Source organism: Mauremys reevesii, linkage group 9, assembly GCF_016161935.1.
Source record: "Mauremys reevesii isolate NIE-2019 linkage group 9, ASM1616193v1, whole genome shotgun sequence".
NCBI lineage: Eukaryota > Metazoa > Chordata > Testudines > Geoemydidae > Mauremys > Mauremys reevesii.
The window spans coordinates 93347054-93364055 of NC_052631.1; the positions used below are offsets into that span (position 1 = coordinate 93347054).

Genomic DNA, 17002 nt, shown 5'->3' on the forward strand with positions numbered 1-17002 from the left:
TGTGATGAGTGCAGGATCAGCAAGCAGGCCCACACTCTGTAGCTTCCTTTTCTCCAATGCAGAGGGGGCACTGAATATTTTCTGATCTGATGAATCCCGTTCCCACTGAAGTCAATGACAAAACTGGTATTGTTTTCAATGAGGTCAGCATTTGGCCCATATGTCTCTACAAATGTGGACAGGAATAAGAAAACTTGTGACACAAAGGCTTCAGTGCTAAAATAAAAGAATGACCTGTTTGCAGAAGAGGCGGCAATGGTACCATTATATCAGCTGCCCATCCAAACCAATCATAATTTGGCACCAAAGCCTTATTGAAAACAGTGAACTGGGGAAGTGGGCACAATGCCATCCAAACAGATGGGCCAGGGTCTAGGCAGTCAACAGACCACGCATGTGCGTCAAGTGAGGGTGCTAAGGGTAGGATTCCCAGCTGGGAATAGCCACATGGCTGACTGTCCTGAGCACGCCTTTCGACAAGGAAAGAATATTCAGTTACTAATCCAGCTCTGGTCTGGATTAGCTTCCAAGGATAAAAAACAGCTCCCATGACCACTCTGGACTGGGGAGAGTTGTATGTGAAGAACAGAGAGAGGCATTTCCCTGCCTCCTATTTTGTTTCTCTGGAAGGTCGCTCCCTCGAAAATGTCTTCACCCTGGCTAGCTTTTGACTAGACAGGCAATAAGGGAGCAGGTCATCTGGGGGTGGGAAGGAAGAGTTTGTATGCCTTTAAGGGACAACAGTTTGAGTAAAGGTTATTACTTAAACAGCAACTAAAATTGCCACCAATAATTCTCTCTCTCTCTTTTTTATTTATTTCTCTTTTCATTGCATGGCTGCTTGGTTTATGGAATATTTTGACTGATTCATTGTTTGGAATGTACTACAGAGATCATGACTTTGGTAATGGTCTTTCTGGGATCCTCACAGCAACCTACGAGCTGGGAGAATGGCGGTAGGGTTGGGAAATATGTGCTTACAAAAAGTTCACAGGTCAAGAGTCATTCAAAGTGAATCTGAACATTCTGTGGTGAAACTCTGCCCTAATTTACACTCCTGGTAAACCCCAGGGTAGTCACGGTTACTTGGGGGTAAATCAGTGCAGAATCTGGACTATGGGTTCAATTCAGAAAGCCTTACTTACATTTAATTTGGTTTTTAGGCCATCTGTCACCCCAGTGAAAAGAATATAGTAAATAACATCTGGACATTTATCTCATTATACATAATACAAAATCCACAATCAGGCCACTTACACTGATAGAATACTATTTCACATTTACACAGCATAGTACTCTTCATCTTCATAGGCGTGAACTAACCAATTCTCATCTCACCTCTGTGAGGTAAAGTCGTAGTATTATCCCCCCCATTACACACACACAAACTGAGGCACAAACGGGTTAAGTGATTTGTCCTTAGTGACTGAAAGAGATGGCAGTAGATCCAGAATTAGAACTAAGGAGTTTCTGGCTCTCTGTTTTATGATCAGACCACTAAATTTAAACATTTCTCATAGATTCATAGCTTTGACGTCCAGAAGGAACAATTATGGTCTGATCTCCTACATAACACAGGCCACAGAAAATATTCAGAAAGGGAGCAGTTATTGTAAAAGGTTAAAACCTACAGAGTTTGTCTGACAGTGAAATTCACAAGGGTTAGAGCAATGGACTGGCTGGGTAGGACAGCATGGCTGTGCAGGGGAGGAGGCAGTCTGGAAGGGAGGAAGTGTTTGCATAGGGTTGCTGATATATCCTCATCCTTTCCCATAAACCTTGTAGCTACGCTCAGTCTGAGTGGGTTTGAGCTTTGGATGCACGTTTCACGCACCTCTAACATGAATGCCGGATGCCCTCAAAAGTCACTGCTGCAGGTGCAGTCAGCAGCAGCTACGCTGAAGTTCCATAGTTATAAAAGGGAAGGGGCTGCAAGCATAGAGCTCACTGTTAGGTCCTGAGTCTACGGAATTCACTTCCTGCTTTAGTCAGTAATAGCCAGAATTTGTCAACCCTCAGACATGTTGCAAGACCAATCTTTTCTCCCTGGCCTGCAGGGAGTTAGGAGAAGAGTGATTGGGGAGACTCTAGGAATTGGTACTGTACATGAACCCTCATTCATGCGAAGAGTCATGCTTAGCCATTCAAGCTATAGACTAACTGCAATCTTTCCCCCTGACAGGCACCATTTGTCCAGTACAACACCATGGGAAGGATTTGAAGCTTCACGTTTATGCCTCAGCAGTAATTCAGCATTTGTGTTTGTGCAGCACACATTTCCATATCCTGATGGCTAATTATTATTCACTGTGATGTACCAGAGGAAGAATGTTTCTTTTAGCACACCTAGAATTTTTCATCGGTGCCAACCTACTTTACAAAACTTGTTTACTGACCAAAATATTGAGCAAGAAATGTAAACAGAATGCCAGCTCTTTCATACCAGTATGATCCCACCCTCTTTAAACATGCATTTGATGGAGCAGTTAAAAGGAACAATTTTTTTGGATTTGCCTTTCCACCTACTGTACTGCATACAGAACACAACATGTTCTGCAGCCCACCAAAACTATACCAACCTTTTCAGACTCCTCCTCTAGAGGGCTTTTTAAAAGAGGTCAAAAGCACACATAGCTTTATATTTGATTTGAGAACAAACAGCACAGAATAACAGAGCCTGTCCATAGTGGCAAAGGACAGTAACAAGTCTTTCTTTATTCTGATGATGAAAAACAACATAGAAAACTATATACTGTCCCTGTGTTTGCATCAGATATAGATTTCACAGACTGAGCAGGTTATAGAGAGGACCGTGAGCAGAGATGCACAGTCCCCATTAACAATGCTGAAAGATCAATGCTAGCTAAGCATCAGAATGACAACCCCATATGTCAGATTCAGTAGGACCAAGAGCCTGTGCCTCCCTAGAAAGAGCATCATTCCAGAGAGGAGACTGAAGGAATCAGGTGAAATGCTCAGATCCCCCCGCCCAACAGCCGATATCCGAGAGTCCCATCTTAACAATAAGTGGCACCAGCAAGGCCTTGTGATGGGAATGGGAGGAATCTGCTCCAGTCCTGTGGCCCTATGAAATGGAACTATCTGAACAGCTGGTGCTTTGTTTTCCTGGTTGGATGCAGATCAGATCAGCATAGCTTCTCATTTAAATATATATACTTTTTTCCTAGTCTACACAGTTTCATGGCTGTGAGGTGGAAGTAGGGTGACCAGACAGCAAATGTGAAAAATCGGGACGGGGATTTCTTTCCTTCTAAAGAAAAAGACCCAAAAATCAGGACTGTCCCTGTAACATCAGGACATCTGGTCACCCTAGGTGGAAGCCGCACTGTGGAGGCAATACAGAGCCCAGCAAATGCATCCAGCATTGTAGGGGTAGTTGTTCCTGTGGTTAAAACAGGACTGGCTGCTGCCTGTTTTGATACTTTTATTAAAGTGCTTTCTTGTATAGGAAGAAGCGATTTCCTTGCTGAGAGAGTGTTTGTAGTGTAGCATTTTGGTGGCTTCCTGAAACAGTAGCATCCACCGCTTAACCTTTCAATAACTCCCCCATTCCTCTTTATGCCCTGGGAGGTGTGGTACTTCAACCTCATTTCTGAGATTCTATGTGAAGTAATACATATAGAAGCCTGATTCAGATTCTTCTGGATCTATGACAGAGTCCCTCTCCATATATGATCATGTATCCACAACAAACATACCTCAGCACAGGCCGTTTCATAGTCTCTCTTTAGGACACTTCCTAGCCTCCTGTTTACTGAGTCTTTAACTGCAATAGCAAAATGTATCCCTCCTAGCTTTGGAGATCTTCTATAACTTGTGGCAAATTTTGTTACAGGTTTTTTGGGGGTTTTTTTTGGACAGGGATTAAGCTATTCAGAATCAATAATCTGTACCAGTGTTTCTGGGATTGCCAAGACAATATCTCTTTTATATTTTGCGCCATTTAAAAGGGTTTCTTTTAGCTATTAGTATTGTTTATATGTATTTTAGTAGTACCAAGTGACCGCAGGCAAGATCAGGATGCTACTGTGCTAAGCATTACAGAGACTGTCCCCGCCTGAATCTACACTCTAAATAGATGAGATAGACAACCGGTGGGGAAAAGGAAGCATTACTGTCCTTATATTTTTTTAAAACAGATGGGGCATTGAGGAAAATCCAGATGATGTGACTTTACAAAGGTCCCATGGGAAGTTTGTGGCAGAGGCAGGTCTCTTGTGCTAATCTGATTGAGTACAGATCTCTTGAGCATCAGTCCAATAACTTAACAAAAGGATAATCTTTCCTCTTCTTAAATTATCTACTCCCTGATCATCTTCATCCTTGGTAGTCTGGATTTATTAATTTTAACAATGAATTACTAGTTAACAATAGGTTATCAGCATTACATTTAAAAAAAAATCTTACTGCCAGTGCCCAAATCAGTTTTGTATGAGGAGGAGGAAGTCTCTTCTTCCCCCTCCTCCTCCCATAAGAAATACATCGTAGTGAATGACATTCTCTTCCCTTTATTGCATTACTGAATAGGCAAGTCAGACCAACAAGCCATTGACAGACATATTTTCAAACACAGCTGTAGTCGGTATGCCTGTAAAAATGATGGGCACCCACAAATTCCCACATTGTCTCGAGCCATTTCTCAGTTGGCCCTGAAAAAAGATGTGTCTCCACTTGGAAAGGCAGTGAAAAGAATGAGACAAATATCTCTTGTTCCTGTAACTCAGAGTCCTGAGGAGCATCCTGAAGAGCTAGGTCTGTAATATCCCGGTCAGATACTGTTTTAACCATTCATTGGCTGTGTTTGAAATCTATGGGAGGGAGAACACAGCCTGAGCTCGGGACGATGACATTTTAATTTAAGTCACAAGAAAAACAAATTAACACCAACAGGATGAAAGGCCTTTTTCCTGCACCCCAAACCTCTGTGCATCATGTCTGTTTGGTTGCACTGACTTCAGTTCTTTCACAGTCACTAATATAGATGATGACGGGAAATACTATTTACCTTTCACAAGTTCAACCTAAAATTGAGTATTCTCCAATTACTTAGGCTGCTGTCCATATGCATCATTCAGAAATGGGTGATTCAGCTTCCTTCTAAAGATCTGTTAAAATGAAAAATAGCTCCTGCTGAACATGCTGAAGTAATGTTTATTCACATTGGCACATCTTAAGGAAATGTACTTGTATGGTAAATTTTAGCACATTTAAATCATTCACTAAAAATACACCTACACTGTAATTACAATAAATGACAATTTTCCTCTCACGTGTACATCAGTATTTCCTTAAATGCAAGATTCCACAATGAGTAAAGATCCTTGATTTTGTCATTTATTATATACATTTGCTATTTATTACACAAGCCATTGTAGACTCAGATACTCTGGTGATCCATCTAGTAAAAATAATTAGGATAGACAGGCAGAAAGACAAGGCCCTGGCAGGAAAAAAAGCCTCCTGGGGAAGAGATTGTGACTATGCAAAGTGACCACCACCTCAGTTGCTCTGGCTAGGATTTAGGAATCCAGTGCCATCCAAAAACTGGTCAGGAACCTGCTGGGAAAGTATGGTTAAGGTAGCTAGGTTATCACTGTTTCATGCTCTCTCAGGGATTTTAAACTATAGTAATTTAAGTTTAGATTACTTTGCTCTTCTATTTGTGAAATGCATTAGGCCACTGTTTTTCTCTGAAGCTCACATGCAACTCCCCCCCCCTTTTTTTTTTAAGTGACAGGAAAGTATTTGATGAGTGAGTTATTTCAAGCAATAATTAATTACATTTGGAGCTAGAGAGGTACATGTATTCTCTAAGATCATATAGTTTAGTGCTGTGTTGTATAATTATACTAGAGATATTTCTTTGCGTTTCTTTTGCATTCAACTGAAAAGCTGCTAATATCCTTGGGTTTTTTTCATTTGTACTGATTTTGCTGTAAGAGCAGACTGCCATATGTTCTTCCTTTCAGTTGACTGTAAAATGATGAGCCAAATTCTGCTCTAAATTACACTGGTGCATCAGTAAACAAATTTTGACACTGGATTCATATTTAGCTTTTATTAAATAGCTTTTCAATGGTATTTGAATATGAGAGCCCAGTAACTCTTAAACTTTGCATGGGCATATTAGACATTTGCATGGGCACTTATTAGAGCAACAGGGGAACGCAATGGGAGCCTGGAGCTCTTGCAGGTGTTTTTGATAAAAAGATGTGATATCTGCCTTCTCACGTGTGAATTTGTTCCGGGCAGGAGTTCTTGCCTCTATCTCACTCTCTGCTGTGTAGCACTGTGACAGTCCCTACTCAATAAGTAAATAATAGGAAGTCAGTCCTGATTTGGAACTGTGGAATAAACACTACTGTTTCTTAGACCTGGTCTGGAAGATTATGCCTTAATATTTGTATATTTGTTTAAATCAATGGGCAGATTCCCATTGACTTCAGTGGGGTTTGGATCAGGTCCTTAATGCTGAGGCCAACCATCCACCTTCAGGATGCCTATACTTTTCTCTGACTGCTCAGCGTGTATAACAGGGTGATATAACAACACCTAAACTACCATGAGCAGGATATTTTATAGTGTGAAAAGAAAATCTCCCAGAGAGAGAGACAGAGACACACACGCAGCTTAATCTGAGAATTTTCTGCTCTGGGGAGCTGCAAATGGGCAACATGGATGCTAATATCTGGAGGAAGGGGGCAGGTGCCAGGCTAAATAAAGAAATGTGAGTGCATGCACAGACCGCACTCCCTTTCATATCCACGGGGAAGCAGAATGTGGAGGGAATTAATGAGTACATTTGACACCAGGGAATAAAATTACAGCATAAACATCGCAGTAAACAACAAAGCCCCAGAGTTAGGTATTAATTTGTTATGGAACAGGCCACAGGTTTCTATTGTCTATGCTATGGCCTGACTAGCGCTTAAAAAGATGGATACTTTGCATTAGGGGTGGAGCCAGTTATATATACTAATGAATACAAATATATAGAGAGAAACAATATGAAGAGCAGTGAGATATACTCACTTGTGGGAAGAGATTGCCTCTCTGCTGCTGGATGTTTGATCAACAGCCCCAACCATGATTCCAGGATTGTATGTTTGTGCCTATATGTTGGACTTTGTTAATATGAGAATTATAAGTGATGTGGCAGGTGATAAAAACATCTCTCCCAGTATCACATGCGAACACCCCTTCAAAGTGGGTGTATGTCACTAAAAACAAACAGCATGTTCTTTTGCACCATTGCTACCAAGAACTCATAACTTGCTTTCTGCAATGCACCTACCCTCAGATTTGCATGTTCTTCCAACTAACCCTGGATGATGAGATAGGAATATTTATTCTAATTTTATATGGAATACTATTATGACAGCAGCAGCTAAATGATCTGCCTCCAGAGTTTAGTATCCAAATTTTCAGAGAAGACTTGTGCATATTTTTCCTTAATAAAAAAACATATATAATGGTGTGTTTGTTGGCATCCCTCAGACTGCATGCATATAGGGCAAATCATATTAGCACTAGTGATATTAGACACGTAAATCATCTCCTCAATTTTTAATGTCATTAATGCTGTGCTACCAGTATTCTTCTAAAAGATGTAATATAATATAAATTGTTCTTATCTACCTAGGACAGGATAAAATGTAATGAGCTTAAAATTGCAGCAAGGGAGATTTAGGTTGGACATTAGGAAAAACTTCCAAACTGTCAGGGTAGTTAAGCACTGGAACAAATTGCCTAGGGAGGTTGTGAAATTTCCATCATTGGAAGTTTTTAAGAACAGGTTAGAGAAACACTTGTCAGCAATGGTGTAGTAGTTAATACTTAGTTCTGCCTCAGTTCAGGGGAGTGGACTAGATGACCTATTGAGTTCCCTTCCAGTCCTATATTTCTATGAGTCTATGATTTAAGCAGACACATACATTTGCAATCAAATCCCTGAATTAATGAAATTTTACTAAAGTTGTATGTCTCTGGCCAATCGGAATGCAGAGATGCTCGACTGTTACTGACCCACAACTGCACGCTTTATTGCTTAAGTATGTCACTCCCTTCTGCACCCCAAGTGGCAAGGGAGCATTTAATTTGTATGTTGACTATATAGTTTTTGCTCAATAACTTTCCAGAATGGAAATCCCAGTGCTTTGATTGGATTAGGACCATTATTAGCCAGAATTCAAGAGACTGCATAATTATTGTAAGGTTATTTCAAATGGTTATGCAAATATCTGTACTCTGACTACCATAACTCCTTCTACACTGATTGGCTACTGTTGACAGACCATTCATATGGTCACAACACACATGGTCACATTATCTGGTGACCCACCCCTCACAATGACACCCTTCCAAATCCTTATTAAAAAAGGATTTATACTCAGTGGGCGCTAACCCCTCTTCAGGGGGCAAGGAGGAGCAAGGTGAAGATACGGAGAAGACATAAATTACAGGGGAACAGGTTAGAAGTTGAGGTGGCCATTTTGTTGTTGGCATATGGGTGTTCTAAATGCAGTAGCCAATCAGAATAGAGAGATTTACATTATCCATTCAGAGGTCAGGGAGGGAGGTGGGACTGTGCATTTCAGAATGATAATGATAACCTGAGGTTGCTTCCTGATAACTTAGTAATAAACATATCCTGGGCTAATAAAGTCCTTAGTCTCAAACACAGTTTAGTCCAGAACACAGTTATTATCACAAGAATAAGAATCATGCCCAAGTTTATATACAAACATTTATCTTCTGTTTTCAAAGATTTCCCTCCCCGCTTCTCTCTCCCTCTCAGACACAGACACACACATTTAGTCTTACTTCTAAATGCCTGGGCTTTTGTCCAGGAAAAAGCAAAATAATAAGATGCATTAATATAGAAGAGCAGTTTTGGCTTGCACATTTTTAGGACTTTATTTGGATTTAGGTACTCATGTAGTTAGACATTTGTAATGGTGTCTCCAATTAAGTACTTATTTTAATACATTTATTATTTGTGTATTACAACAGTTGCTTTGGAGCTTTTTCTGTCTATGGAGCAAAGAAAAAGGCATGTATTATTTAGCTGATAGGTTACTGCTTTGGAAACGTTCCAGTCTAGCGTAGTGACCTGACTGCACACATGCAAACTAAGTCTACATACGAGAAGTTTTTAATATCATTTCAACTGAGAGAGTACAACGCAGCAAACTGCATTTCTAAATGAAATACTTTTGCTGTTTTTGTTCTTCCCTGTCCAAAAGAGTAACGCAGGGAAGAAATCATGCCTAAGGAATTCCTTCCTTGCGTTAGAGAGACTGAAATATATTACAAGCCTTTATGACTACCAAATAACTACCTCTGCATCAGCTCAGTGGTGCTCCCAGTGCACTGGTGTACAGAGATAAAGATCAACCCACTTCCTTGTCCCTCTTTGTCTGCTCCCTGCTCACTTGCTTCGGTGAGAGTAGAGAGAATAGTGGGTGTACAGCAACTACTTACTCCTCAGTGCCTGGACCTAAGGTCTAGGAAAGTCATGCAGAAGAATAGGGAAGATCTGACTCCCACTTACACACTTGTGTAGCCACAGCAGCTGGGCCATGGTCTGGCCCTACAAGGAGAGGAAGTATTTTCAAATTGATAGAACAGAGGACTGGGAACCAGGACTCTGGAATCTCACTCCCAGCTCAATTGCTGACTTACTATAGGACCTTTCGGTAACCAATCTATAATTTGTATAATACTTACCCTTCCTCAGAGGAGTGTTGTGTGTCTTAATTAACAGTTGTCAAATGCTTGGAGATCATTGGTTAAAAGGAGCTGCTGTATATAAGCACTATCATCAGTTATTACAAAAATTTTAAGTGCCATAGCATTATTTACAATTATTTTTATTGAAAATCTCATTCCCGGTCAGAGGCTGATGTGATTAGGTCATTAAAGCAAATATTTATGGACAACATACAAATCTCTGAAAACTCAGAATTCTAATGTACAAGTAGCCAGCCACATCCTTAGCATGCTGTGCAAACAATGCCTCAATAGCAGTGATAGCTCTGTTTTGGAGTTGCAGGATCATCTACCTGCCGCATTCTAAAGTGATTTCAGCATTTAACCTATTCCTAAAGATGCTTCTGAAATGTTCACAAACACCATTGCTAGCATCAGTTGCCTTGGGCAGTAGGAAACTTATCTCTCTTCACTGCTTGATCTCAGGCTGTGCATACTGTGTGGTATCATTATTAGGTATCAAGAACAAATGTGATTTTCTTCCTTGGTGTGAAAAGAACATACAATCATTTAGCCTTCAAACCCATAATATTGAAGGGAGCAAGGGACCTGGCTGTTAGAACTGGTTCAAATCTGTATTTTTCTATTGGTTTCCTGGTGGCAATGTGTATTTCTTATCTTCCCCAATAACATACATAAAGGAGTATTAAGCAACAAAATGGAGCATTCCCCACTTCAGTCATTGACATTAAAAAATCAGCATGTGTCAGTTACCATACAGTGACATCTGAGAAACCACAGTTGTTCAATGCACTTTGAATAGGAAGTAACTATAATAACTGCATGGTATCTGTTGACAAAGTTTTAAGGGTGACCACGCTATCTTCAAACACTATGGACAAATGAGCATAACTTCTCCGCTTGCTTCACTCTTTCATTTCCAATCCCTTCTATTGGTATGTGCCCCTTTGTCTCTTTTACAATTAGAGTGCAGCAATCCAAAATCAGCTCCAGATTCAGCCCCTCTGACTAGCTGCGCTTGAAGTGAGCTTGCAAAATTTTGGGGATATGTCTTGCCTATGTGCAATTCAAGATCTCCTTGTCTCATTTCTTAGCCTTCTTGGATAAAATAATTTAGAAATTTTGTATGCTGAAAATGATAACTCCCAAGACTGTGGTTCATACCAAATTTACTGGTGAATCAATCAGCTTCTCTGCCAATATTCTTGAAAACAAGCATGTGAGAGTCAGAACTAAGCAGGGTGTCCTGTTAACCATAGTGGTTCTAGAATCTTTTCCAGCCCAACAGAACCCAAATACTTAGTTTCCCAACCAAACTACAAAGAACGTTTTGTAAAAAGCAACTAAGAGTCCCGTGGTACCTTACAGACTAACAGATGTATTGGAGCATAAGCTTTCATGGATGAATATGTCGCACCTGACCCTACCCTCCTCAATGTGGTCTAGCCGGTGAAGGATACTGAAACAACATAGCTATAAAATGTCTCATTCAGCATTCAAATGAAGGTTTGAGAGATGAGCCAGCATAGTCTCCTGTAGTAATTTTACTTACCACAGTCTGCCCTTGAAAGTCTCTCAGAATCACTCAGTGCAGTAAAATCTTGAAATCTGAAAACGAAGTGTTCCACTTTAGCTATAGCTAATTAGTCCATACATCCTGCAATGCAAAACTATAAGTGACTCTGTGTATAAAACTATTTGGGGGGAGCCAGTGAATTTGCATGCTAATACAAGGTATGGGTTGTAAAGACAGCCCTGTCCATTATAAATGGGATATCAAAAAGGTACCAATTATGAAGAAGGGGGTGAACTGCTTTATAAACCAACTGCCTTGTGAATCTGACTAATTGCTCTACACACTGTACAGTCCAAAAATACAATTGACCCTGTCTGTAAAGCTATTTTGGGCAACCAAGGAATCATTAGCATGCCAAAACCAAGTGCCAGTTATAAAGGAGGGAGTGTGACCACTGTCACCATCTGCCTCTTATATCACTGGCTGATCTACACACACTGCAAAATCTCTTTTTTACTGAATGCAAAGTAAAAATGAGGCCCTAGGGGATTTTATGCATAGAGCACTTGCAGTATTCTGTAGAAGAGTAATATCTTTCAAAGTGCTTCTCTGTTCAGAGGGAGGCCTGGCTGGCCAGAGCTACTGTTGCTTGGAGTATTGTGTCTTTGTATACTATTTTGGGTAGGCATGTAATCTTTTCTGGGGTTGGTCCTTCCCCCCCCCCCGTGGCAAAAACACATGTAAAAAGTTCCTTAGAGAGTCATGCAACATGCTAACATTTTTCCACTAATAGGCAGTAAACATTAGCAAATTAAGGACTTAAGGTTAAGGCTGTCTGAAAATTGAAGAATGACAACAATGGACCAGATGCTGCTGCCTTATACATTCCCAAAGCATTGTGAATAGCTAGCTGTACCATAAAAATGCCCAGGTTTTTTATACCATGTCATGGTCTTTTGCATGCATCAAATGGTTCCAACACCTGTTTTTTTCATGTCCACGTCTCCTATATAATTTGCATGATCCAGCACATACTGGTGCTTACTGTGTTCCTCTTAGCCTCAAAGAGGAACTGCTACTATAGTATCTTTGCGTGCAACTGTTGAGAAATGCAGATTCTTATCACTTAACTTCTTGGGTTAGCCTCTTTTTAAACTGAAGAGAAATTATTTCACTAGGTTGCAGCTTTTTAGCTGCTAACTGTTGCTGGTAACTGCTCCTATTTGCTCCTGGTGTCATACACCATGGTTTCAAAACAATACAATCATGTTTTGAAAAATGAAAACTGTCAAATATCCACTGAGAACCAGCAGCTGAAGTTCAGAAAGAAAGGAATGAGATCAGACACAATTTTCTTTCTGGGATGCAAGCTTGGGAGCTGGGAAGAGAAGGCAACCGATGAACTCTTTTCTGCATACATCTTGAAATACTGCACACACCTGAAAGTTTATGAAATGTGCATCATTTAATTCCCTGTGCCAGGAATTTCCCAACATCTACTCTTGCCAAACAAACGCTGTGGTTTGGATTAGCAAATTCTGACTCTTAGCTCCATAGGTTTCATTCATTGCTGGGTACAAGCTAGTGAAATGGATGGTGGAAGAGTGTGTGAACAAACTTCTTGTTCCAGAAACACATCCACAGATACATTATTAACTGTAAATGTTAATCCACTGCACACAGACATCTGCCCTATTGTGGGAATGTAAATAACTTTTCATATCACATTCTGTCTGATCCTTTTATTTGCTCTTTGTATCACTCGCTGCCTTGTGTGGCCCAGTCTAGCCTCAGTGTAGTTCAACCACCTTTATCTAGTACTTCTTTAATAGCATGATCAGCCTATTCACTAGATGGTTTCTACTTTAGCTTAGCCATATCTCCAATAACTTTAATTTCTTAATGTTCAAGAACAGAGTCTCCTCTCTGCACTCTTCTGGGAATCCTTTATTGGGCTTTCTGTCTAGTCACACAGAAGTTGATAGACTGACTCAGCAGAAACAAAACACAGATGAAGTCAGAGAGGATTTTCTTCAAAGAATGTTCATAATCAGAAAAATTACTCATTAGCAATGAAGATGTTTGAGAAGATTCCCCCAGCCTCAGGATCAACGCAGGGAGCGGAGCCCTACCTTCCAATCTGCATATCTGTTTTCTCCCCCAAGCAGCCAATTTGTAGTTCTTCCCTGTACACAGAGGAGGGAGAAGGTGAACTGAAGTTAATCCCTAATTTGCTGAGGACCAAGTTATTAACCAATCTTATTTACCAAGGTAGTTGTCCAACTTCCACACATACAGGACACAAATAACTATAAGCTGGATCACTGCTTATTCCAAATGGCTATTTGAGGTGAGCTACATGCACCTTCCATTTCAAAAGAACTTAATATGTAACAAATGGCAAACACGCTCTGTCTTTTACGACCTTGTTGGTAGTTGGAACATTACTATTTGTGGAACATACTGTGATAGACAGCACAGCTTCCTCCCTAACTTCATATCTTTGCGTTTAGTTTGTTGTGGTGCTGAAATATGTTTCTTTCCTCTGTCTTTTTTTGCACTCATATTGCCGGTCAAAGCCAACACTAGCTCCAGCCACTTCTGGTTACCAACTCCTGAATTGAGCTCTCAAACTCAGCCGTTAAGACAACTTCCTCAGTTATACCATACCTGAGACAGAAGCATCTGCTGTCTCCAATGCATGTGATTATTTCATTATAAAGACTGAACAGATGCAGTGACATAATGCAGCCCTGCCTATCTGCTTTCCTGGTATTAAGCCACTATGTTTTGTCATTTTGCTCTGGTAGCTGCTGTTTTCTGGTAACAGAAGAAACAGTACAACAATATGTAGGAAAGCCCAAAATTCACAATAACAGAGTCCATGTGAGACAGCTGGGGTGTAACCGTCATTGCCCTGAAAACCATCTGATTTCCTAGTTTTGTACTGAAGACTTTTGTACTGAAGAGGAAGTGGCAGGAGTAGAATGCGGTGAGCTAGACTGTCTTTACTTTGACATGTGTTTTCTATTTCCACTTGCAGGGCATTATTGCTGCAGTGGCAGCGTCTGATGCTGTTTCACATGTTGTAATTCACAAACATCACTGCTGGTGGTGTTTTCAGCACAGAATTCACTGCTGGAGTTCACATTGGAAAGATAGTCCTCCAATTAAGGTCAGGCTTGACAAAGCCCTGGCTGGGATGATTTAGTTGGGTTTGGTCCTGCTTTGAGCAGGGGGTTGGACTAGATGACCTCCTGAGGTCCCTTCCAACCCTGAGATTCTATGATTCTATGATTCTATGATTCCCAACTCACTATAGAAGTCATTGTCCTTTTTACCATATAGCTATTGCCAGCTTTAACATTTTGCTGTGTGTGATCTAAAATACAAAAAAGCCCCTATTTTATATTACTTTTACAAAATTCTACAAGCATCATGCCATCTTTTTAACACTAACAACTTCAAAAGACCAAAACTAACCTCATACTAAACAACTCCAGTTTGAGTGAAAAGCTACAGCACTTACACTGGTCAGGATGACCCATTAGAGATATATTTCATACTGTCAAAATAACCCCTGTGCATACAAATAACATTAATCAAACAAACTAGCACAATTTACAATAAATAATAAAAGTTGAGCAATATGAAAGACAGAGACATGACTTCCAGAATAACTGCCGAGAAAAAATTTAGCATTTCTTTATTCTCTCATGAATCCCATGTGCCAAATACATATGAATGTTATTTTGACATTTTTAAAACACCCAATTAACAAATTTAAAAAAATGTTTAAAAAACATGAATATTATCTCCTAGGCTCCTGCTGCATCTGCTTCATTGATTGCTCAGTGTCAGTCTAGATAGCATTCTAGTCTTGTCTTTATTTCATAGGATTTTGCGCTGTCTAGCAGATGCTAAGCTATTATATCAGGCAGGGAGAGTCTGAGTGGAGAAGACAGCCATGTCACAAACAAACATTTGTTAGAATAATCATAGAACGTGAGCTAGGCTCCCCTCCTCACTCTATGTTTCTAGGATCTTGAAAACTACAGTGAGCCCAAGAACACAAACTTCGCGATGCAATTCTCTTGGTTTGGACCATAATACGCAGAATGTAAGCTATAGACCTGTACAGTCTGTGCATTCCGGGATAAATACAAGAGTAAGTTCAGTGAAGTCAATGGAATTATACTTTAAACTTGGTATGGGAGGAGAATCATGCCCTGCATGTTTGAGAGGACATTTATTTCACTGAGTATCTAAGGACATATAGCTTACCCTAACAAACAGTAATTTTATGGTCTAATAGCCACACAATGTACATCCTAATGTTCCAGTGATAAAAACAGAACCTACCTTAAATTATATGGCCCAACACTGGAGTGAAATGGTGCAAATTCCTTACCTTGGAGTCTGTCCTTTAGCTATTGTGACTCACTTCTTTACTAGTACTTGGCTGATTACATAAAGGAACAGAAGTCAATGTTTGAGACAAAGAAAGAGCCCAACCTGCCAACTTCAGAGAGGCTTCACTAACTGTATGAAAGCTTCTTCCCCTCCCCCCCAGTTCTGCCAGTACAGCTTAGTCCTGACCTCGGGTATCCCTGCTGTTCCACTATTGAACTTCTCCTGAGCAGAGACTGACAATCATGGTAAATTGTGCCAAACGGTGTGTTGATTTTCTAATTTGGACAAATGTCCACTAGGAACTAGATTACGGGGACCACGCTCATTTCACCTGGCCTAAATTGTTTTTGAAGACCTCTAGAGGTGAGAGGTTGTGATTACAGTCACTGCAACACCTCACATTTCTCTCCCTTTTTCTTTTTTTCATAAGACTTCTTTTCCCAGAATACTCCAGAATTTCTGTTTCCTAACACTGGAGTTTTCATTTAGTTTTGACTACATTTTAATATGGGTTCCATCATAAGCCTAACCTTCATTTTTTTCACCTTCAAATTTCTGATTCTAATGCACTCATCATTTCTGTCTGCAACCTATGTCATTTGGATATCTAAGTACCTGAACGTGCCCTCAAGTTACATACTTCAACACCTATGGCCCCAATGCAAGAGTACCCTTGCACCCACACACAACCCCACTGAAGTCAATAAAGTCAGGGTCATCTGCACAGTTCACAATGCAGGATTGTGGCCTCAATGGCCTAAATTACAGAGGCAGACCACAACGGATGCAAAATGTTCCAGTATGCTGATGTGTGTCTGTATGTCGTAACTCGCTGCTGGCTTATAAATATATCAAATTACAGCACCTCCCACCACTTCCAAGGTTAGCAGAGTATGAGGGCTCTGTATTCCCATTTATTACTGTACACCAGACATACAGACTGGGTAGAAGAGCTCGTAAAAAAATCTTTTTGTTGGAAGATGAAAAAATGGCTTTTCGACTAAACAGAAAAAAAATCTATTTTCATAGAAAATTTGTGTTTTCTCAGAAAAAAACAAAACAAAAAACCAGGAAATTTTGAGTGGTTTGACAACCAAAAACTGAAAGCATCAACAGAAAAAATATAACAAAAGTGATATTTTTTCAAAATTTTAAGGAGAACAAAATCATTTTCCGACCAGCTCTAACACATACTGATATCTAAGAGGCGTGGTATACTCCTGCTTACTTCCCTGTTTTAGCACACACTCTAACTTGCCATCAATCCTATAGATTTTTCTGTGTAATTCCCTTAATAAGAGAGAGAAATGAAATGGCCTG

The 17002-nt window shown here is 40.1% G+C and overlaps 1 long non-coding RNA gene across 3 annotated transcripts in view; it reads right to left on the minus strand.

The window, feature by feature from the left end:
• The window catches only part of LOC120372693, a 54959-nt gene extending 38618 nt beyond the window's left edge, over window positions 1-16341 (minus strand). For 2 of the 3 annotated variants that reach the window (XR_005585119.1, XR_005585117.1), the window contains exons 1-4: window positions 16298-16341; window positions 15681-15731; window positions 13402-13455; window positions 11306-11361 (exon numbers count right to left, since the gene is read on the minus strand). This is a non-coding gene — a long non-coding RNA (uncharacterized LOC120372693). Of the gene's footprint in view, window positions 1-5024; window positions 5127-11305; window positions 11362-13401; window positions 13456-15680; window positions 15732-16297 lie in introns of those variants that run through there. The other variant, XR_005585118.1, reaches the window with a different exon arrangement.
• Between the last annotated feature and the right edge of the window lie 661 nt (window positions 16342-17002).